Source organism: Sceloporus undulatus, chromosome 6, assembly GCF_019175285.1.
Source record: "Sceloporus undulatus isolate JIND9_A2432 ecotype Alabama chromosome 6, SceUnd_v1.1, whole genome shotgun sequence".
Lineage (NCBI taxonomy): Eukaryota > Metazoa > Chordata > Lepidosauria > Squamata > Phrynosomatidae > Sceloporus > Sceloporus undulatus.
The window spans coordinates 57,507,485-57,530,757 of NC_056527.1; the positions used below are offsets into that span (position 1 = coordinate 57,507,485).

At 40.4% G+C, this 23,273-nt stretch overlaps 1 protein-coding gene across 3 annotated transcripts in view; it reads right to left on the reverse strand.

Annotated features, from left to right (window-relative positions):
- The window catches only part of LOC121933205 (myosin VIIA and Rab interacting protein), a 183,247-nt gene extending 170,634 nt beyond the window's left edge, over positions 1 to 12,613 (reverse strand). Inside the window, exon 1 of one of the 3 annotated variants that reach the window (XM_042472614.1) lies at positions 12,370 to 12,613. The gene's annotated coding sequence lies outside the window, so the exon portion shown is untranslated. The remainder of the gene's footprint in view (positions 1 to 12,369) is intronic. The other 2 variants (XM_042472615.1, XM_042472616.1) reach the window with 2 other exon arrangements.
- Positions 12,614 to 23,273: the final 10,660 nt, after the last annotated feature.

Here is a 23,273-nt window from a genome sequence, read left to right on the forward strand (position 1 = left end):
TCAAAGCAAAAAACAGCCTCGCAACCAAGACCTGAGCAGAACTGAACCTTCTTCCTTTCCAATTAGGATGCCATACTACGTGCTCTTGAAATGTGCTCTCAGATTTATACTGACTTTCTCTGAAACAGCTCAGGAGAGTGGGAACTTTTTGTTCAAGTTCAAGGAAGTGGAATCATATATATATATATATATATATACTGTATGTATGTATATATATATATATATATAGGCTCTAAAAAAGAATGACACCCTTGAGGTGATGAAGAAGCCAATGGAGCTTCAAAAGCTTGCAAACAAGTATACAGTATTGTGCATTTCGATTGGCCAATAAAGGTATCACTTATGGATTTTTGTTTGTATTTGTTAAATGGCCAACACAGCTACCCCTGAGTGTTTTCTGTATTGTGAGATACTATATTGTAGCTGCAACAATACAGCCTGTGGACTGAGACTTTAACCAAGGTAAAACAATTTTTTCTTCTTAAATTTAGACTGAATTTGCATGTTTTACCTCTACATTACCAAAATGTTCCTGATGCAAAAACATGGAGACTTCTTGAGGAATCCATTGTTCTCTGCCTACAAAGAGGCCTTTGACCTCACTGGAATGGAGACATATTGGATTGCTAAAGAGAGGTCCCTGTTGAGATGCAAATGGATTTTAAATTTCCTGGACTTTGAAAATCTCCCTATTGCTGCACGGCCAGAAGGAGGAGGAGCCTGCCTGAAAAAAATATCCTCCCTATCATAACATCTTTACTAAAGACTCGAACAACATGCAAACATCTGACTAACATCTCCATTCGGGTTTTTTCTCCTGTAGTTTGTAACATCCTGTCTGATAAAGAAGCCCATGGAGCTTCTAAACCTTGCAACAAGCACATTGAGCATTTTGGCTGGCCAATAAAGGTATGGATCCTTGAGGTTCTATCTTTATTGAGTCTGGTCATGGATTTGGAGGGTTAGCAATATCACCTTGCTTTTATTTCCAGCACAACCTTTCAGGTGCCATAGGAAAGGAGTAAAACCAGCTTTAGAAGATGGCATGAAATCCAGTATGTCAGTTTTGCTATCTTAAGAGAGCAAGTAACCAGTTAAAAATGAAAACAGAGGAAATAACCAAAATAGTAAAAGCCTTTAAAGCACTTTCTGAACGTAGTCCCCTCTGAAATACAAAGTAGGTACAGAAAACACTAATTTTCAGAAAACGCTAGAAAAATGGGATGGGATTTAAGACTAATTGCATATTATTTTTCCTTCATTAAACTTTGTTAAGCAGTTTCATTTTTCAAGCCATGATTTTATGATTTCATGTATTTCTAAATGTAGACTAGCTGCTTTTACATACTACAGAGGAACGAGGACTCTGAAGCAGGCAAGGAGCAAGACTGAGATTCTGTGGCCTGTCTGTAACAGTCCTGTGTCAGCCAAAGCCATGTTGCAGAAGAGACTCTCCTGAGCATCTTCCAAAAACAAAAATAGGCTTTATTACTTTTGGGTTTTCCCATTTTCTTCTCAGTCTCTGAATTTACTATCACAGGTGCTTCAAAAATCATCCAGAAAAAGAAAACAAACAGCATTACAACAAAACTCAAAGAGAGACATCTGTGACTGCAAGTCCTCTCTGCCCTTGACCTTGATCTTTTGATAATGAACATACTGTGAATACCACAATGTATGTAGAGAGAAATGAAGAGGAGGAGACATGAAAAAAATTGGTTGAATGCATGGATGCAGAATCCATAGATATGGGGGACCAACTGTACAAGCTTCAGTATGTAAATCACATTTGGGAATGAAAAATATTAAATTATACTGTCACGCTAACAAGGTAAGGTGTCAGTCATTTGTTCTTGTCATGCGCCTTCAAGTCATTTCCAACTTATGGTGACCATAAGGCAAACCTATCTTGGCAAGATTTGTTCAGAGTTTTGCCACTGTCATCCTCTGAAGCTGAGAGCATGTGATTTATTTAGTTAATACACACACAGTTCCAGGCCAGTCATTGATAAATCTCTAGTTATGGCAGTAAAAGGAAAAGGCAGTATAAATAGGTCTGGATTTAAATAAATAAATAAAGCTGGGACAGGGATGCAAAGGGCTTTACCACAAGCCCAGTTTTCACCACAATCATGCTTCTCAATGAATACTGAGTATGCCCATTTGTATTCACTGCATCAGAACCTATCTTGACAACTCAGCAACTGCTACCACTGTGTTCTCTTCCTGAGCTCCCCTTAATCCCACCTCCCTGCCCTATGACTTAGGTAGCGCTGGGGATGTTTAGCCTGGAGAAGAGAAGGTTAAGAAGTGATATGATAGCCCTGTTTAAATATTTGAAGGGATGTCATATTGAAGAGGGAACAAGCTTGTTTTCTGCTGCTCCAGAGAACACAACCCGGAACAATGGATGCAAGCAACAGGAAAAGAGATTCCACCTCAACATTAGGAGGAACTTCCTAACAGTAAGGGCTGTTTGACAGTGGAACACACTCCCTTGGAGAGTGGTGGAGTCTCCTTCCTTAGAGGCCTTTAAACAGAGGCTGGATGGCCATCTGTCAGGTATGTTTTGATTGAGAGTTCCTGCATGGCAGGGGTTTGGACTGGATGGCCCTTGTGGTCTCTTCCAACTCTACAATTCTATGATTCTATTTTTTTTTTTAATTTTCACTGTTTTGCACAATTCCAGGGCTCTGCTACTGTGACTGAAGGGTTTTTTCCCCTTAAGAAAAGAAATAGGAAAAAAACAAAGGTAATTGGGCTGCTTAGGAATAGTGTGAGAGAGAGGGCACAGGGGGAGAGGAGGATACAATGACACTATGTGACTGTCAATAATGCAACAACCCCAGCAATATTTTGCACCTGGGGACTAGCGTGGTTGTGAGTTCATTGAGAGTTCCCTATTCAACTAAAAGGGATGCCCTAACCGTGCTTCAGGGATGCAGCAGTTACACGTCGGAGGCGACGTCATGCAATATGTATCACCAAAGCAGGTTTTTCCCAGGTTTAATCACAGTTTAAAAGCCATGTGTACTGAACTCCAAAGACTCAAAGCAGAGCTCTTTATCTGAAAATACCACATGCCCACTGTGTTTCAGAATATCGCCTTCTTCAGGATGAAGATATTCTGATTTATATTCCTTCTTTGGCTATGATGTCATTATAAGACAAACAAGAAGCTAACAACTTTTAATCCATTGCACTTGAGAATGAATTAGTTGCACTTTAGAAATCTGGGAAATGTAACTATGCAGTTGTGATTACTTTTACAAACTTCCATTTCAGAGGGCTAGTGCAGTGTAGTGGTTAGGGAGACTTGGATTCAAATCCCTGATTGGCCATGAAAACCCAGTGTGTAACCTTGAGCAGGTCACATTCTCTCAGCCTCAGGAGAAGTCAAGGGCAACCCCCCTTTGCACAAATTTTTTCCATGAAAACCCTGCCTTGGGATTACTATAAATCAGAAATGGCTTGAAGGAACACAACAACAACAGCATGTCTGCACTAAACCGGCCTCTTGTCTTGGTAATAAGCTATCCTGGGGGTGGAGAGGGGTTAAGCACCAACAAGAAATTAATCTTCGGGCACTCAAATCTGTCATATCACTTACATTCTCTTGATGTGTGGGTACCAGCATTGTTTGGATACCTGTGACAAATTCCCATGCTCCACCCAGCCAAAAATGATTAAAGAACATCCATATCATTATGCTCAAACTGCAGCCTCAAACCAATGAAAAGTTCTAGGGGTGTAGTGTTTATTTGGTTTTGGTTTCCTTTGGAAGAAGGTATTATTGGAGGGCTTTTACAATATTAAAATTCATTTTCAAATATACAGCTTAAGGATAAGTGGACACATACACCTTCAAAATACAACAGCAAATTCTACTGTACTCCAACTGGTCTAAATCCAATTGTTAGTCCCAACTAAAGTAGACTTGTTCAGTCAATGCAGTTTGCATAACTGTAGACTTACCATTCAGCATATGATTTACTGGGTCTACTCTAATTGTAATTTGGCAATTAAATAGAAAACGAAATCTCCAAAGGAAAGCAGCATGTTTCCACAGCATAATATGCCCCCAAATTAGTTCAGATCCTAATTTACATCTTCTGTCTTATGCCTAATTTAAAACTGCCATTTCTTTGGACTACTAACTTTTCTTTTGATTCTTCTTCTATTCAAACTACTGCTGAATGACCCAATATCAAAGCAACACTCTTCTAACAATTTGCTTGAACTGAAACAATTCAACTAAATATCCCAGGTGACTGACAATCCTTTATTAAAAACAAACAAAACTTTTAACATATTAGATTTATCTCATTATATTATAGTATGAAATCTGATGAAGTAAAATTCATGTTATAGTACTTTTGCGAGGCTGAAATGCAATTGTTATTTTCAACTAGAATAGATCCATTAAATCACTGGGAACTCAGAAAATCAACACTTGTCTAAATTCCATTGATTCAATGCATCCACTCAAGTAGTACCTAAAAACTCAATATGGGCCTTAGTCTCAAGTGCTATGTGGTTCTTTGCTGCAAATGATGAACATGACCATGTGGTCTCTAGTGTTAAACATTCTGGCAAACTACTTCCTTAAGACAAACTCACAGTAAAAGTCTCACTCCCAGAAATGCAACAGTAATTCATCTTTTTAAAATTGTAATTAAAAACATTCACGAAGTTCATGCAATTGTGCCAGAAGACAACTGAAACTCAAGCTCATTATGAAAGAGGATACTGTTGTCCTGTAGGATTTTACTCAGTAATTTATCTTTCTTTATAACTTCCAAATACTGTATATCATCTATTTTCTATTTAATTCTGATAATCAGACTCCAAAAATGAAAATAAGCACAGGTTGAGTATCCCTAATTGAAAAATCCAAAATACTCCAAAATCCCAAAAAAAGTCATGAATAGCTGAGATAGATTATCACACAGGAAAAAGGACATCCTTTTCCCATCCTTATCACACAATCATGTGAAGATTAGCAGACAATGTCACACTTATCTGGTCATTATACCATCACTGAAGTGGAATTATCTACAATCACACAAAAGACTATCAAATGACACTGTGCTTATCCCATCAGTGAAGCAGAATTGCCCTGTCATTTTTCATTAATGGAAGTTTCCGTTATTCAAAAGTGACAGGACAATTCCACTTCATTCATGGGATAATGATGGGATAAGCGCAATATGTGTGATAGACTTTTGCACAATCGCGTGATAAGGACAAAAGCAATCCTCTTCTCTCCGTCCTTTGCCCCCTTGTCTCATAATCTCCATAGACACATTTGCTTTCTGATGGCTCAATGTACACAAACTGTTTCATGCACAAAATTATTAAAAACATTGTATAAAATTACCTTCATACTAAGTATATAAGGTGTATATCAAAGAAAAGAACTTCTTGTTTAGACTTGGGTCCCATCTCAAAGATATCTCGTTATGCATATGCAAATATTCCAAAATGTGAAACACGTTTTGGCCCAAGCATTTCAGATAAGGGATACACAATATGTATGCATGGGAGTACTGTAATGACATGCTCACTCATGCACAGTGTGCCCTTCCCTTACATGGGATACTTCTGAACCCCCCCCCCCCAATGTAAGGGAAAAACACGTATGCTTGAGACCCATTGGAAATAATGGGGTTCACTCACGCTGCACACGGCCCATTACTTCTTCTGGGGTGTACTGGGTTTTTCCCGGAAGCTGCATAAGGCGTGCCTGCATATAGCACGGGTGCACTGTATGTATCTCTTCCCTACAATAAATAATCTTATACACACAGTGCTAATAAACGTTTTATCATTATCATCATTATCCAAAAGTATGTGAGGTACGAAACCTAGGGGGGAAAAACAGACAAAAATTCCTATCATTTTTGTGATATTTCTATAAGTTTTAATTCTTTGATACTGTGGAATGATGGCTTTGGTGCATTCTTGAGTCTTGGTACCAAATATGAATACAGTAGCCCCTCCCAATTTGCAGGGATCTGTTCCACACACACACACCATGAAAAGGGCAACTCACAAATATTCAATTCCCATTAAAAATAATGGCACGTGTGCCCAAGGCACGTGGCACATTTTATCCCTCCCCGCTTGTCCCCCCTGCGAAGAATGAGACCATGGACTCTAAAGCTCACATAAAGGGAAGGACAAGAGTGTATGTACAGGGTGTGCAAAAATTATCTTTACAATTTCAATTCTGTTAAATATTTGCAAATATTACTTCTAAAAACAGCAAGAAAAGAGCAGGGCTGAAAATGTGCTACCATCACATACAGCTGTAAGACCAAATTTATTTGAACAGTTTTGCTAACACCAGCAGAATATCAAAGGGTATACCAAAAAGAGCATGCTAAGATTCCCAAAAGTGCAGACTGGTTTTCCTGATAAGAATGGCTGTTTCATACATACTGACTAAAGGGTTCTGCATAAGCACTTATGTTTTTAGATCAAATAAGCATCATAAAAGCCACCTAATGCCAGAATTCCAGTAGAATTACATTGGTATCACATGCAAATAAGCTAATTCCAATTACAGGTACTTGGGATCTGGATGTCACTTTCAAAACCACAAAAGGTTTCTAAACATTTTATAACTCCAGCACCCCCCTCCCTCACAGCCAATGCTAGAATCCCAAGTCCCCTGGAAAGGATTCTACCCAAACTACCCAGAAATCATATAAAATTTGCATTAGAATCACTAACTGAATCTTAAAACACACACACTTTTCTATCTATATTGACATATTTTAATACTGTGTCTTACATTGGTTTTTCATTTCTCTCTCAATATGCCTTATCACTAACATCACAACCTATTCTCATAAGCAAGTTGCTTTTCCCAGCTCCCCTTCCAGCTCTCAAAAATATCCTTTTTAGGTGTGCTAACCAGAACTATATAGAGTATACATTATTCCAGTTGAGGTCATATCATGAATTTGAAAACATGCAATGTAACTGTGATGGCGGACCTATTGCACACATGCCAGAGGCAACACCATTTGACTCTGCACCCAGCAGAGAGAAGGTGAGAAAGGTGCGAGGGGAGGAGGAGGAACAGGTACGTGTTATGGTGGTGGTGGTGGTGTGACTTCAAGTCATTTCCGACCTATGGCAACATTAAGGCAAATGTATACTGTAACAGGGTTTTCTTGGCAACATTTGTTCAGAGGTTTGCCATAAGAGCTTGTGATTTGCCCAGGGTCACCCAGTGGGATTCATGGTTGAGCAGGGTATCAAACTGGTTTCCAGTAGATGTCTGTCTCCGTGTGAAGCTGCGAGTTTTTATTTTATTTTATTGCTCTAGAACATTTGTTTACAAGTTTCCATTTTAATACCCATTTGGGCTTGGGCCCAGGCTATTTGAAGGACCATACCTCCCTGTAAGAACCATACCTCCCTGTAAGAACCTATCGGGGTTTTAAGATCACCCAGAAAGGCCCTCCTCGCTGTCACACCACCTTTTCAAGCTTGTTTGTGGGGGAAAGGGAGAAGTCCTTCTCGGTGGCTGCTCCTAAACTTTGGAACTCTCTCCCAAGAGGCCAAGATGGCCCCATCCTTACTGTCCTTCCAGCAGCAAGTTTTAAAAAATTTGTGCCACCAGGCTTTTACAGATGGTTGAGACTGGGCTTTTAATGCTCTGTGGTGCTGGATTTGAAGGTTTGGTCTGTGTATAGTTTTATTTTTATTATTTTAATGCTTTACTGTTTTAGGATTTTTAACTGTTTTAATATGTACTGTTTTTAAACACTTTTATCTTTTTAAGTGCATTTCATTATTTTAATGACTTATGGGTTTAAATGGTGTACTAGTTTAATTCCATTTTAATGCCCACTTTTGTATGTTTTAACTGGGTTTTTTTTAAAAATTGTAAGCTGCTTTGTATCCCAAACGTGAGGAGAAAGTGGGATATAAATATAAATGTAATAATAATAATAATAATAATAATAATAATAATAACAACAACAATAACTCCTCCAGTTTGGACTGATCTCTTTCACCAGTTTGGAGAGATTCTCCTCTTCACAATCCATTTTTATCCTCAGAACTCTAAATAATTTAGTGTCATCAGGAAACTATTCACTCCAGATGTTGTGTTTCTACACCTCAAACATGGTAGATATACATACAGTACTGTATTTCGCATTTTCTTTTGAAAGTCCCCCCCCCCCCAGTGCTGCATGTCTCACAACTTTTGCTCCAAAGCAGTTTTCTGGAGGGGAGTGGTTCTTTGTATTTGCTGAAATGGGTCTTACATAGTTGTTTAATATCCTGCCTTTTTCCTGAGTCCAGTTTTCCCCTCTGATTGATGTATTGATTTTATGGTTTAATTTCTACTTATCATTTGTCATTTCTTCATCATTACCACATTGTTACTATTACTATTAATTGTTATTTTAATGCAATGTGTTCTCTATTTTCAATGAGATGCAAAAATGCCCTGGCAAGTATGCAAAATGTATAATGGTACCCTACCCCTAAAAGATAGTTCTGGGATCCCTGCCAGCAATGTAGCTCAGAAAAGAGTAAAAACCCAGTTTTATATAAGGCAATTGGAGAGAAGAACATGGGAACATTCACAGCAGTCACACTTTCCTTTCTTATATTTGTAGGAGGCTCTATATGAGTATCCCCATTAAGTAGGGGCTACTATAGGGTGTCTATGTTCGGACTTCCAAGGGGAAGGGTGCATTAGGCTAAGGGCAGGGAACCTGTGGTCCTCCAGATGTTTTGAATTACAATTTCTAGAAATTTGGGGGCCTTCTGGCTTCTGGGGCTATTGGGATATCAAATCAAAAACATCCAGAGAGCCAAATGTCTTTCATCCATGTGTTAGGGCTCTAGGTAAAGAAATGCTGACAATGTGCTTTAGTTCCTAGAGGACTTTTCTGAAGGCATGCTATTTGTGCAAAGTGCTGCCTGTGAGTACTCTTTCCTCGTGGTTCCCCATCACAAAGATTCGCCTCTTGTGAGAGCTAAGTGTGTGATACTGGTAGCTGTGGGGTACAAATGGGTTCCAAGTTCCACCATATTTGTCTTGACAGCAAAGAAAATACATATCAAGTGTTCTACTAACAAATTTCAGGGAAGAGGGCTTTGTTGTGTTATGCAATCAATTGTGTATCTGTTTTATACAACAACATGAGTTTTTTGTTGTTGATTTATATCTATTGTTTTGGCTTATGGTTTTCAGCCACGCGGGTAACTGTAGTAGTTCCAAGGGCCAGTTTTCTGCTTTTGGGATTCTCTAGGAGTCACATGGAATTCCAAGATTAGAAGCAGAACAGACTAAAAGCTCTGTGGCTGATGGACTTTGAAAAATTGATATTTTTGTAATGTTAAACAACCCAGATGGCCTTGCAACTTATTTAAAAGCTGAATTCCCAAAAGTTTAAGCAAAAGTGGGTTGCAAGCCATTCAGTCAATGACAATGTTCCCTCTATAATACCCTGTCCTCTTGCTCAGCCCAGCGTGAGTGGGGTTGTAATCGATGCAAGGAAGATCGTTTTTTACATTTTCACTTTACCACTGAATAAGCTTTACCATCAATGAGACTGGGGCCACAGTACCACATCCTGTGGCACCTATGCCACCACCATCTTGCCCTCAATGTATTTTATCTACAGTGATGGCATATCCTCACTGGCAGTCTTTCACTGCTGTAACTGAGATATTCCACTGGCATATCTGGATGTGTATCTTGCATTCCACCCAGAGCAGCTGGGTTTCTACATTCTGTGCACCACCTTAATAAGGAATAATGAGCAAATCCTGGGGTTTTTTTTTTTACTCTCAAAGACCTTAGCAGCTGCAGCAACTGAGTATTTTTGTCCATTACCTACATGGAATGCGAAGTGTGGCAAACAGTGAGAACAATCCAACCAAATTAACTATGTTTAAGCCACTATTAGGAGCCAGCTTGGTGTAGCAGTTTGAGTGCTGGACTACAACTCTGGAGACAAGGGTTCAAAAAACCCTGCTCTGCCATGGAAATCCTGAGCTTAAGCAAGTTACGCTCTCTCTGCCTCAGAGAAAGGCAAAAACCCTTCTGAACAAATCTCGCCATAAAACAAGCCAAGCCCATGACAGATTTTGCTTTAGTGTCACTATAAGTCAGAAAGGATTTGCAAGGCACACAATTATTTCAATGAGAATTCAGCAGGTGCACCAATTTCTCCCAGTGAAATTGATGGAGATTTAAAATGCTGGGTCACAGCCTATTTTAAGTCTGTTTCTGTTGAAACCAAAGGGTTTTGGTGACTCCATTAGAAATCTAACTGTCAAACATTAGCTTTTGAATAATATACAGCAAATTCATCAATATAATTCCTATAGGTGTTGTTTTAATCCTTGGGAAATACTAAAGAGCTTGGCTGCATTTTAAAGCATTTTGCTTCATTCTGTGTTCTAATTTGCTTGTCTTAATTTTAAAATGCACCTCAGCATAATAACACTGTTCTCTTTAATTAATCTGCCCAAGACAAGTTAACTTCTACCAGATGGTATTTCCTTCCATAATTAAAAATGTGCTGTCCTTAAGATAATGATATAGAAACACACACTCCTCCAGTGTTTTTGAAGAGAGCTGCTGTATACACTAGCGAGAGGAATGCAGTGCCACAGCATCATGTTCCTAATACTGTGCATACACTCCATTTACCTTTGCGACATGAAATGATGCGTGGAATAATCTGCACTCCGGTAATGTTGTTTTAATAAATCTGCCAAACTATTCCAGCAGCTGTCCCTTAATTCAAACCTGATTAGTTCTTTAGCGTAAATAAATCAAATTAGCGAGAAGAGACAGCAACCGCAAGCAGCCAACACTTGTCAGGGCTTCTTCTGACACATGGAAAAGCAGGGCTTGGGTGGCTCCTCTTTACATATCAAGAAAGGAAAAACGTAAGTATACTCGAGTTGTGATTTTACCATCTGTCATAAAGCCACCTTTTTAGTGCATGAAATGCAAAAACAAAATGAACTCTGTCGTGATCACAGACCTAGCAGCTCTTTCACAAAGATCAAGGGACATCAAGATCAGGAACAAATGTCTTCTCGAACAGGGCCACATAGCCTGAAAACCCCACAAAAAACTACCAAGTGGCATTCTCTGCCTCGCTCCACATAGATGTGTTAGTGTGAAAACAAGCCAAGGTAGGCAAAAGGGGGAAAGGAAAAAAGAAACAATTGCTAACAACATAATAATTCATCCGAAATAACAGCTATCACCTTGACCTTTAGAGCAGAGCCACTAGCTGGAAACTGCTTTAAAGTTGTGCATGTTCACTATAAACCCTATGACCCCACTTACCACAGAATCATTCAATGGGACCACCTTCAAAGTCAACACGCAGAAGACTCAGCTGCACAACTTTAAAGCAAATACAATTATGTACAAACACAGCAACCCATGTAACCTCATCTCCTACTCTCTCCTTCCATCTTCCCCTTCTTTGCTTCAGGAGAGAGGACCACCTCCCCTCATCTCAACCCCAATCCAGGTGTCATTGAGCATTTAGCCCACAATTTGCCTGCAAAGCCATCTGCAAAGGAGGGAGAATGGCACAATCCCTTTCTCTCTTGAAGCCAAACTCCAGAGGCGAAGTAGTAGGGTTGCAACTGGAGGAAGGGGAAGAGGGCCATCCAATTGGCCACCCAATTTAAGACCAAAAGTGACCTTAGGCAACAACAGACCCAATGCAGAATTGTATTGCCAGTTCATTCATTCCTTAGGAGAGCATCTTGGGCAAAGCCAGCCACCAGCTGAGCACTCTGCTGGACCCAGCTCTAACAACCTGGAGCAGGAACAACTACAACTACCACTACTACTACCTTGAATCCCATTAAGGAGGGACATACAGATCCTGGAACCAAATGCAACTACAGTACAAAGGAGGAGGGGGTTACCTCCAAAAGGAACCTATTTCTGCAGGAAGCAGCTGCAATCCAATGCACAGTTTTTCCCTCTCTGCAGCAGGCACTGCAATCCAAGAAGAAGGAGGAGAAGAAAATGGGGGGAAAGGGAGAGAAAGAGAGGGACTGGAAGGAAAAAAGGAGGTGATGGTCAGAAAGGGAGAGAAATGCACCAAAATGGTGCAGCTGATGCATCTACACTGTCTAATTAACCCGGTTTGAGAGCGCTTTAACTGCTCCAGACGAGGGAATTCTGGGAATGGTCGTTTGTTGTGGCACCTCTGGTGCCACAACAAACAACCATTCCCAGAATTCCCTCGCCTGGAGCAGTTAAAGCGCCCTCAAACCGGGTTAATTGTACAGTGTGGACAGACTCCTATGGAGATAAGAGAAGGGGATATAAGGAAAGAAGGGGAGCCCCACCTCTCGCCTCTCCCAAACCGCAGCGTCTCACTGAGGCACAACGGAATAGAGACCTCCTTCTTCACCCTTCCTGGAAAGTGCAAGACCAGGGGTCTTCCTTCTGGTCTCAAAGCGGCGCCCACCGAAGCTCCTGCTGCTATTGCTGCCTCCTCCTCCTCAGCCGCACTGTTTGCCCTCTCTCTCCCTCCTGCTGCTGCTGCTGCTGACACCTGGCCGGGACTCAGCGGCCAATCAGAATAAAGCTCCTGAATGGTGGAGGGTGGAGCTTCTCGGGAATGGGAAGAATAATACGTAATGAAAAATATATCCGCCAGGAGGCGCGCGCCCACGCGCATGCGCACTCTTTTTCCCCTTCCTTTCCCTGGATCCCTCCACAGTAAAATCGCGGGCTGCTCCTCCTCGTCCTTGGAGTGGGAGGAGTCAGGGCGCATGCGCCAGGAATGAGAAAAAGAGAGAAGAGGTCGCTAGGCACGCTCCTCCGCGCGCGGACGCGCATGCGCGCTCCATCACTTCTCTCACTGATAGCGCTGCGTCCGCACTGCAGAAATAATCTGGTTTAACCCCGCTTTAACGGCCATAGCTCAAAACTAAGGGATTTTTTTTTTAGGAACTGTAGTTCGTGGTGGCCCCAGGGTTCTCTCTCTCTCTCTCTGACAGAGAAGGCTTAAATGAATGCCTCCCAACACTTTAGTTTCCAGAACTCCCTAACACTGAGACAAGTGGACTCAAACCGGATTATTTCTGCAGTGCGGATGCAGCTACTGAGAAATAAACAATCACCAGTTTTAACAGTGGTTTTCTACCTTATTTCAACTGTTCTAAGAAATCCCATAGCAGATCAATTCAGTCCTTAAATAATAAATCTTTCTGCTGATATGTGTGAACTCTGTACTTATTCTCTACCACAGTAGGTTCATTTAGGTATAAAATGGTCAGTTTTGCTTGCTTTTATACTTCATACCTCCATCCCCTCACATCTATTGAGTCTTTCCTTGTGCATATGCATCCGTCCCTCCATATTCACTAGGGTTAGGGGCACAAGACCCCCATGAATGTGGAAAATCAGCAAATAACAAAAACACCATGTTTTTGCATGAGAGGACACCTCTCTAGGAATTTCTAGGTCCTCCAGGACAACTCTGTGGTCAACATCCCACAGACATTGACCTTGTGCCAGACACTGTTGCGCTAGAGGAGCTACAAAGGCCTAGTGGAGTGTCCTCTCTAGGAATCTCTAGGTCTTTCAGTGCAACTTTTAAAGTTGGCCATAGAGTTGCACTGGGGGACCTACATATTCCTAGAGAGAACATATTGATAATCAAATCCGCAAATATCTAAGCCGTAAATATGGAGGGATAGGTATAATTTGAATTGACATTCTCACATACCAGTGGCATATATATGTCTGTTCCTGACATCCCTTCCACCAAATGCATCTGAGGAAGTAGACTGAAGTCTAGGAAAGCTCATGCTGTCCATTCCTTTCTTTCAGTTCTTCACAAAGGTGCTACAAGATCTCTCCACCTTGACTGGTTTGGTCAAACAGAAAAAACCCTCAGGCAGTCTTCTTGCAGGCCTGAGCCCTTGCACCTCTCATGTTACAAATTAGAAATGAGAAGGTGAGAAGGGGATGGCTAGGCCAAAGTGGTGTGAGCGTTTGGACTAGGACTCTGGAGACCAGGGTTCAAATCCCAGCTTGGCCATGGAAACCCATTGGATGACCTTGGGCAAGTCACACACTCTCAGCTTCAGAGGGTAGCAATGGCAAAACCCCTCTGAAGACCTCGCCAAGAAAAAACCTCATGATAGTGTTGCCTTAGGGTCTCAGAAATAACTTGTGACCACAAAATAACAACGCTGTATATTAGATTTTTAATTGATTTTTCACCCATCCAAATACTAGAAACTTCTCAAAATCATATGAGTAAAATTCCACATAGGGACAAGTTGCCACTCTTGATTTAGAAATCATCACGATCCGTTCTTGTAGTTCTTTAGACATTATTTTTGGCATCTCTTCCCCTTTGACATTTTTTAAAATATGCTGCAGGCAAGTCCATATCTGGCTAGTTATTGTGGAGATGGCAAGACTCCTAGCCCCAGAATGTATTGTAGAAGATAAACTTTTCACAAGGAGAGTTGTGAATTTGATAGTCTTCTATAAAGAGGCAGCTAATTGCAAAACCTAGCCATGGATTCTGTGCGGGGCCAACTGCAAATGACTTCTGTCATTTATTTCACAGGAAGAGATTAAGTGATCCTCCAGATCTTGTTGGATTGTGAATCTCATCAACCATAGCTAATGGCGACTGGTTATGCAGGTTGCAATCATGAAAAACAAACATATCCCTTTCCTAGTTTATATAATTTCCAAAACACTTCCTTTTATGTGTGTGTTGCTTTCACAACTAATATGTGAGCCAAGTGAAAAGGAAGAAGAAGAATTTGTAAAAGGCTGCAGCATTAACCTTTGTGGAAGTGCAACCTGAACGCTCATGCCTCAGATTTAAAAAATCCTGTCTATATGCAATGGATTAACCTGCTTTTCTTTGGCACTAATACCTCCATTCCCAAAATATACTGCAAACTGTGATGATGAAACAGATGTTCAGTGCGGCTGTCGGGACTCCTGAAGATCAGCTTCTCTAGGTTGGAAAAATACCAAATGTAACCACAACAGGGGAATCCTAAGCAAGAGGGAGCCAAGGGGCTTCACTTTTTTGAGGTTTCTACCTCCAAGAAAGGTAAAGCTCATGGAAGATTTTATCTATACGCCTAAATGTTTTCCCAGATGTAACCACACAGAGACTTCTTGAGAAATTCAATGTACTCTGCCTAAGAAAGGGTCACCTCACACAGGACAGAGATAGCCTGGATCCGAAACAAAGTTATTTTGCTGTCATTGCATGTTGTTTATCATGTGTCCCCAGTCCCCCCATAGGCATGAGAATGGCCTCTGACTGTATTGATATCTTTCCAGACTATCTTAACTGACAACAGAAATAATACCAGGCAAAATGTAGACCTGTGACTCTAACATCATCACTTTCCTTCTATATGATTTTTAGCATCGTTGCCTGATGAAGAAGCCAGTGTAGCTTTGAAAGCTTACATGATATATTTTTGCCTTTTAGCTGGCCCAATAAATAAGTTTTGCAGATTTTGATTTTAATGTGCTTCTCTAGGCTGGATTAGAGAGCCACTGTGGCGTAATGGTTTGAATGTTGGACTGTGACTCTGGAGATCAGGGTTCGATTCCCAGTCCAGCCATGAAACCCTACTGGATGATCTTGGGCAAGTCACATTGCCTCAGAGGAAGGCAATGGCAAATCTCCTCTGAACAAATCTTTGCCAAGAAAACCACGTGATAGGTTTGCTTTAGGGTCGCCACAAGTCGTAAATGACTTGTAGCCACACAACAACAATAAAGGTAGATTAGCCATAATTTTGCTCTGGTCTGTTTTCCAACCTCCCCCAGCAAGTGCACATCCCTCCCTCTTCCCGTTTGATCCCACCCATCAGCCTTAACTTTTAAAGTCCTTCATGGCTTGGATCCAACCTATTTGCAGGATCACCTTTTTCCGTACAATCCACTTAGGTCCTCTGGGAAAAGCCTACTCCAACCAATAAAGACGAGATTGGCAGCGGTTACCCAGAAGACCTTTTCATTGGCTGCTCCCAAACTATGGAATGGCCTGTTGGAAGAGATCCAGAACATTACCAACCTTTGAAAAGGCTGTCAAGATGGATCTCTTCCAACAGGTCTTCCCGGAGTAACTCACTTGGTCACCCACTGATATGGACAATCATATAGAGAACTCCAGGATGCCTATCTCTCTGACTGTTTGTTTTAATTAGATGCTATTTTATTATTGTTTCTGTGAATTATAGGTTGTTGGGAGGGATAACAGGTCTTTTTTCGTACTGCTGCATTTCATGGTATTTTACTTCATTGCTGTATTTTACTGTTTAATTGTTATATTTTACTGTGTTGTAAGATGCCTCGATCCTGCTGGAGAGGTGGGGTAAAAATAAAATTTCTATTCTATTCTATCAACATTTGTTCAACTTCTGTGAATGTCTTGTGTACAGATCGCATAAGTGAGTGAGCAAGAAAATGAGCGAGCAAGTGTGCAGCTGTCAGGATTGGACTAATCCTGCCATGATATTGTGCTGGGGGAATCCTATTTTGCATCATGTGGTATGACTTGGAGGTTTGCTCTCTGTAAACATGCGGTGGGTTTGAGAATGGAGGGTTTACTGAGATGTATGTGACATGATATATGTGCTAACTGATATGCATTTGATCCAAACCTGATGGTTTGATGCTGTGTACAGAACTGTTGCTAGGTTGGCTGACCTGTGTATGTCTGGAATTATGTTCTATATAGCTATAGAAGGATTTATTATGATGTGGTACATTACTTCTACTAGTTGGTGTGGTATGTAGAATTGGGTTGTGACATTTTATAAATAGTTATATGTGTTAAACAAATTACAAAGGGGGTTGATTAGATTTATAGTGATAAAGAGAGCAAAATGTGAGATGCTTTTATATATTTTAAATATGCCTGAGACAGCTTCAGAGAAAGGGCTTGTATTAATTGGGATCGCTGAATGCTTGGTAAAGGAATGTGTGGGAGTTTTTCCTTTACAGCTTCTAAAGGCTTTTGGAGACCTCTGTTATCACCTGCTACTACCTTTAGCACAACAAGGCTAAGCATGTCTAGGAAAGAAGGAAAAACAATCAAAGAGCTAACTGTTTTGAGAACCAGGAAGCATTTAAGCCCGCCAGTTTTGCAGGGTGCTTGTATTTGATGTATGTGTTCTTGTTCTTTAGTTCTGTTCAAAGATGCCTTACAGGTAACTTCTAACCCTCTGACTACAGCAATAAACAGCTTTCTGATCATCTGCAGAAGCCTGATTGATTTGTCTGGCGGGAGAGTTCAACCAGTTCTTGAGTTGGCCAGGTGCTGTAAATAAAATTCAGTCAATTCAACCAGTTCTGATAGCATCCCTTCTTGTTGTTCATTTCCCCCACCTGATTTTCTTCCCACCTAAGTGAGTGGCTGATCGGGGTAGCGGGCTTGGATGGTGGGGAAAGAAGAGGAAGGTGCACAGACTCACTTGTTCATTTGCTCACTCACTCATGTGATGATCTGCATACAGACATACATACAGTGGAATAAAAAAATGAATGGCAATACACATCATGCTTGATGGAACCAACTAGTTCCATTCACAACAAACTAATGCTGCTTTGTAGCACTAACTACACACAGGATTATCCAGATTTTCTGGGAAAATTCAGGGTAAAAGGTGAGGGGTTTTTTTTAAATCATATTAAAATTGCCGGGTGCCCCAAAAATCTGCATTCCCTGCAAATCATCAAGAACGTCATGTATCCAGCTTGTGGCAACTGCCAAGTGAGTATGGGGTTGTCAGCGCAGACAACTTTCTGACAAAACAAAGTGACAAGTCATGAGCTGTTGCTGCTTTATTAATGCATGGTTTGCATGCTAACACTAAAGAAACTGGAAATGGAAGACCTGTACTTTCTTTATCATCACCCAGCTGTAGCATGAACCACTGTTCAGCAAGCGCAGTCATCCTGCTCATAACTTGCAAATGCTAAGTCAAAACCCCTTGCATATGGGGCTGTGTGTGCCTGTTCCACTTGGTTTGGGGGCATGTGTCATCTAAATGTCATACCCCCAGGGTGAGCAGAAGCCGCACTTTACTGCCCATCTGTTTCTGGCCTCTATCAGAGAGCTCTGGTGTCACAACAAACTATAAATCCTAGGATTCCATAGGATGCGTTTTTGACTTCAGAATGCATTACTGTTTCTTTTATTGGGTTAAAGGTACAGTGGACACTTTTAAAGTGGACACTTACAAGGTTTTTGGGTGCATGAATTAATTTGCAAGTACCCTTAACTCACTGTAATCCAAGAAGCGAGTTTAGTAAAAGGAATACTGTACTTGTCTCAATTTTAAAATAGAAGAGTAATACCTTTACTGGCCAATCAAAATGCATTTTGAGCATTTTGGTTGGCCAATAAAGATGTTGCCCTTTTGCGGTTTTTGGATTTTGTTTTATGTTTCTATATGGCCAACTTGGGTATGCCTGAATATTGTGTTCATTAGGTTTTGTATGAAGCTGAAATCTGAAGAAAACAACTTTCAGCTATTTGCTCTTAGTATTTCTAGATATATATATATATTTGCTGTTTCCTTAAGAGAGCCTAAATATTTTGAAGGCTTTTTAAAACAAGACTTAACAGTTTCTTGTTTTCTATGGCATTTGGACAGATTACAGACTCGAAACATATGTATGTTTCATTTGCTGCCACAAACAATTCAGCCATAAACCTTTCATAGAGAATGATGTGAACACATTAACTATTCTCTGGAGCTTAATTACAATAATAGCAAAAACATAAGACAGTGATTGATGAGCACAATGAGGCTTCTTTCATCCCCCCCCCAGTATTGGCTCTATGTGTATGTATGGGTAGTTAGGTAGGTGTGCAATATGTTAATTCCGTTTTTTAGTTATATTCTCACAAAGTAGCATGCTGTTAAAAAGGAAAAACAAGATATAAAGAGGAAAATTGATATATCAGTAAACATATAGGATACACAGTGAAGCTACTGTCAAATGTAAGAGCTAATTATAATCTTTGAAGAGGAAAGTCTAAAGATCCTGCCTAAACACCTATTCAGACAAGTCAAGTCAATAGGAATCCAGCCCCTCTGTTTTGGGGGCTACCAATGAGAAGAACCCATTTCTAACACTGGGTTCATAAATGGTTGGCTCGCTAGATGTTGATATACAGCACCAATGAGACTTAGCCAGCATAACCGGTGGTGGTGGTGGTGTGTGTGATGGAATCTCTAATTCAACAAAACATGGAAGGCTTCACATTTCTCAGTACATTTTATCCATGCTCAGGCAACCAGTCCTAATGACAGGCACTTAAGAAGAACCCCAGTGGCAGACTTTAACAGATCATTAAGACTGTATGGGCTTGATCGTAAGCTGTTTAGGATTTTAAAAGTTAAAATCAGCTTCGGCTGATACGCCAGCTGCATCCTTTCCTGGAACTGGAGGACCTGGAAACTGTGGTACATGCGCTGGTAACCTCATGACTTGACTTCTGCAATGCGCTCTACATGGGACTACCCTTGTGCCTAGTCCAGAAACTTCAGTTAGTTCAAAATATGGCAGCCAGGGTGGTCACTGGAAAAACCAGAAGTGACCACATTACAGCTATTTTAAAATCGCTCCACTGGCTGCCTATTAGTTTCTGGGTGCAGTACAAGGTGTTGGTAATGACCTTTAACGTCCAACATGGATCAGGTCCAGCCTATCTACGGGATCACCTCCTTCCGTACAATCCACCTCATGCACTCAGGTCCTTTGAGAAGAATCCACTACAGCCTATAAAGACCAGGTTGGCAGCAGTTACCCAGAGGACCTTTTCCTCTACTGCTCCCAGATTATGGAATGGCCTAGAGATCCATCATATTACCAGCTTGGAAAGATTCAAAAAGGCTGTCAAGACGGATCTCTTCTGGCAGGCTTTCCTGAATAGCAAACTCAGCCACCCATTGTATCGACCACCACACTGAATACCCTGTAACCCCTACTGACAAGTCCAGTAGCATCCCAGAGCTGCACATTTGACCATCTCTTCCAGAACTGGTTTCAACTTACTATATTGCTGACTGTCTTAACTACAGACATCCAACCTCTGTCTGTTTAAAATTCAGCTTGTTCTCCTTCATACCTCCCTGGGCCACGTATTCAGGAATTCCACTTTGCCTGCTTTGGATTTTTCAGTGGGAAAGATAGGTAAACCTACTGGCGACCTCAAAGTCTAAACCTCCAAATGACACCTTTGAATAGCTTCATATAAGTATTAAAAGCATGGAGTTAAAATAAAACTGTCAAATTCACCATAAACCAGAAATTGTGGCATAACACCCAACACAATCTTCTGGTACCAAGTGAAACTGTTGTAATTCAATTCTTCTTAAACCCAAATCAGACAAATGAGACAGAAGGGTACCATGAGGGATGCTAGCAAGAGATATGGAAGAGCCATGAGGTTTGTATTCCAACCATCTTGCCATTAGCCATTCAACATTGTGTTCTATCATATTGAAATGACAATAGTTGCAATATTTTTCAGTTACAATGACTACCAGAGTGGATTAGGCAATATTGTTCAGTTGTAACAACCCCAAGCTAGATGGTGATTTCAATGTAAAGTTGTTCTTTGAGTTAATCTTTGATTTTATTACCAGAGCTACTGCTCCATGTGCTATTTATAAAAACAGATCTGTAATAAATGGTGATACAAGTGGTATTACTATGATGTAAACAGCAAAGGTCAAAACTAATTTGCTGCATCACTAGGCACAACAGCCATACCTATAAATATTTAAAGGTCTTAAAATATTTAATGTGCTATCCTAAAAATACAGGCACTATTTACAGATATATACTATGCTCTAGAGAGGTAAAGTCAAATTTACACTTAATTCCATTTTTCTATAAATATACTTCTGATCACTATGTGGTTAAAGACTTGATGGATGGATGGAAATAGTTCTTCAGGAAGGTCTCTTAAGATTTATGCATTCTGAGTGAGGCCAAGGATAAATCTAACATCCCATCCACAACAGTGGTAAACCAAAGGTCTTGAGGAAGCCTGTAAATGGATGATAAAGACAAAAGCTGCTTGCAACTTCGAGGAACTGATATAAATGACCTTTGAATTCTGCTCTGAACATGAACTTTTCTTTTAGTTATTGCCATAGCATATAGTCCTGGATAAATGTATTCTCCATGAATTTGTATAGCTCCTTTAAAAGCCACTACATCTTGTGGTAGCAAATTCCATAAATTTTGTGGTATGTGGGATTTATTTATTTACTGGCTGTATGTATAGTTGGCCCTCTGTATCTGTGGATTTTTTTATCCACGGATTCAAGCATCCATGTCCTGAAAATATTCAAAAAATGATAAATTCCAAAAAGTAAGCCTTGATTTTGCTATTTTATATAAGGATCACTATTTCACTGTGCTATTGTATTTAATGGGACTTGAGCATCCACAGATTTTGGTATCCACAAGGAGTCTTGGCATCAAGCCCCAGCAGACCCCAAGGGCCCACTGTAGTTATGTAGCTGCCTGAAATCCCATGAAGGTTTGGGTGGCCCAAAAAAGAAATACAGTTTAAAAGTACAGGGAATACAGAAATTTAAAATTGAAAGACCCAAGCTATTCTTTTAAAAATATTGTAAAGACCTGAAAAGGCCATTAAAAAGCAACCTATGGCCCCATACAGACAGGCCAAAATAAAGCTGCTTCGGATGACTTTGGAGGTATGCTATTTAAATGATGCATGTGTCCTAAGAGTCTGGAAGCTGTGCCAAAGCTGTGCTCGAGTCCTTAGAACTGGCTTCTGGCCTCTTAGGATGCATGCATCATTTAAACAACATATCTCCAAAGTGACCCGAAGCAGCTTTATTTTGGCCTGTCTGTATGGGGCCTATGTATCTTTCTGGGGATGTTGTTCTATAGCTGAGGTACCACAATTGAGAAGGCCCTTAGCTCTGAAGCTTCATGCTTTACTTCACTGGGGAGGAGCCTCTGAAGAAAATATTACAATCCAGGTAGCTATGGATAAGGTAAATCTTCAGATACTACTATCAGTTGTGCAAAATAGTGTTCTTCTTGGGTCTGAATACTGGAAATTAATTTCACTGTTTGATACTGAGCAGTGGTGCTGCTAAAGAGGGTGAAAACTTGGTTGCTATTCCCTTTCTCCACACCACTTCATAATTTTAATACTCATTCTTCCCTCCTGTATCCTTCCCCCCCCCCCTTTAAACAGGAATGCCTAACCTTTCCTGATACAGAAGATGCTCTAACCACTGCATTGCTTTGTTTTGCTTTTTAATATATCATGGATGTGAAAATCTCTCCCTTTAATCTTTCTGCATTCCATCTGCAAATTTTTCCTAACCTTGTCTTATATTCGGCTGGAAGACTTTGTGTTTCCTTCCTGCACTGAAATCTGCACAATTTAAATTTGTTTTTCCTATTTTGTGCAACATATGCAACTTTTTACCCATTTTCTGCACATTTGCCCAGCTAGGCTCATTTTAACAGTTCCCTCTATAAATCTGAGCATTGTTTTGTGTTCAGTTTATTTCTTGGAAATAGCCTATAAGCTTTCGAAATGTGTGAATGCTCAAGGCAAGGAGTGCATTTTGTTACAGCAAGTCTCAGAAGATCCAAAAATGCTGCTTTCAGTTCAGCCTAAGTAAAACAAATTTCTTTCCATTCCTATTTTATAGATAAACTATATATTGATATATTGTCTCTCTGTCAAGCTACTCAAAGTAGTTTACAATTTAAACTCACAGTTTACAATCTAATAAACATGAAACACAAAGGAATTGTGAAAGAGAGTGAAAATGCAGGTACTGATCCTTTCAAAGCATTCTGTAGCAAAGTTATATAATAACCAGAGGGAATGGTTGCTGCAGAAGATGAGAAGCAAACAGCAAAGTGACAGCCAGACCCAGCTAGAGAAAACTATGCATGTCTAGTGGACATACTAGGTGGGGGATTCTGGGAGAGAAGAAGTTGAATGACAATCCATCCATGCAAAATCAATGGAGCATGTCATGTTGACTTCATATGGTTATTCTCTATGGACTTTTTCACATGGGAGAAACATATCACCATCTCAAAAGACGAAGAAAGTGGGGGCCAATTTGAAAATACATCAAATTACATATTAGCTCATCACACGCAAAGACAACACAGCATCCATCCCAAAGAGAAAACAGTGTGTATGTGTATGCATTAATCACATCAGCAC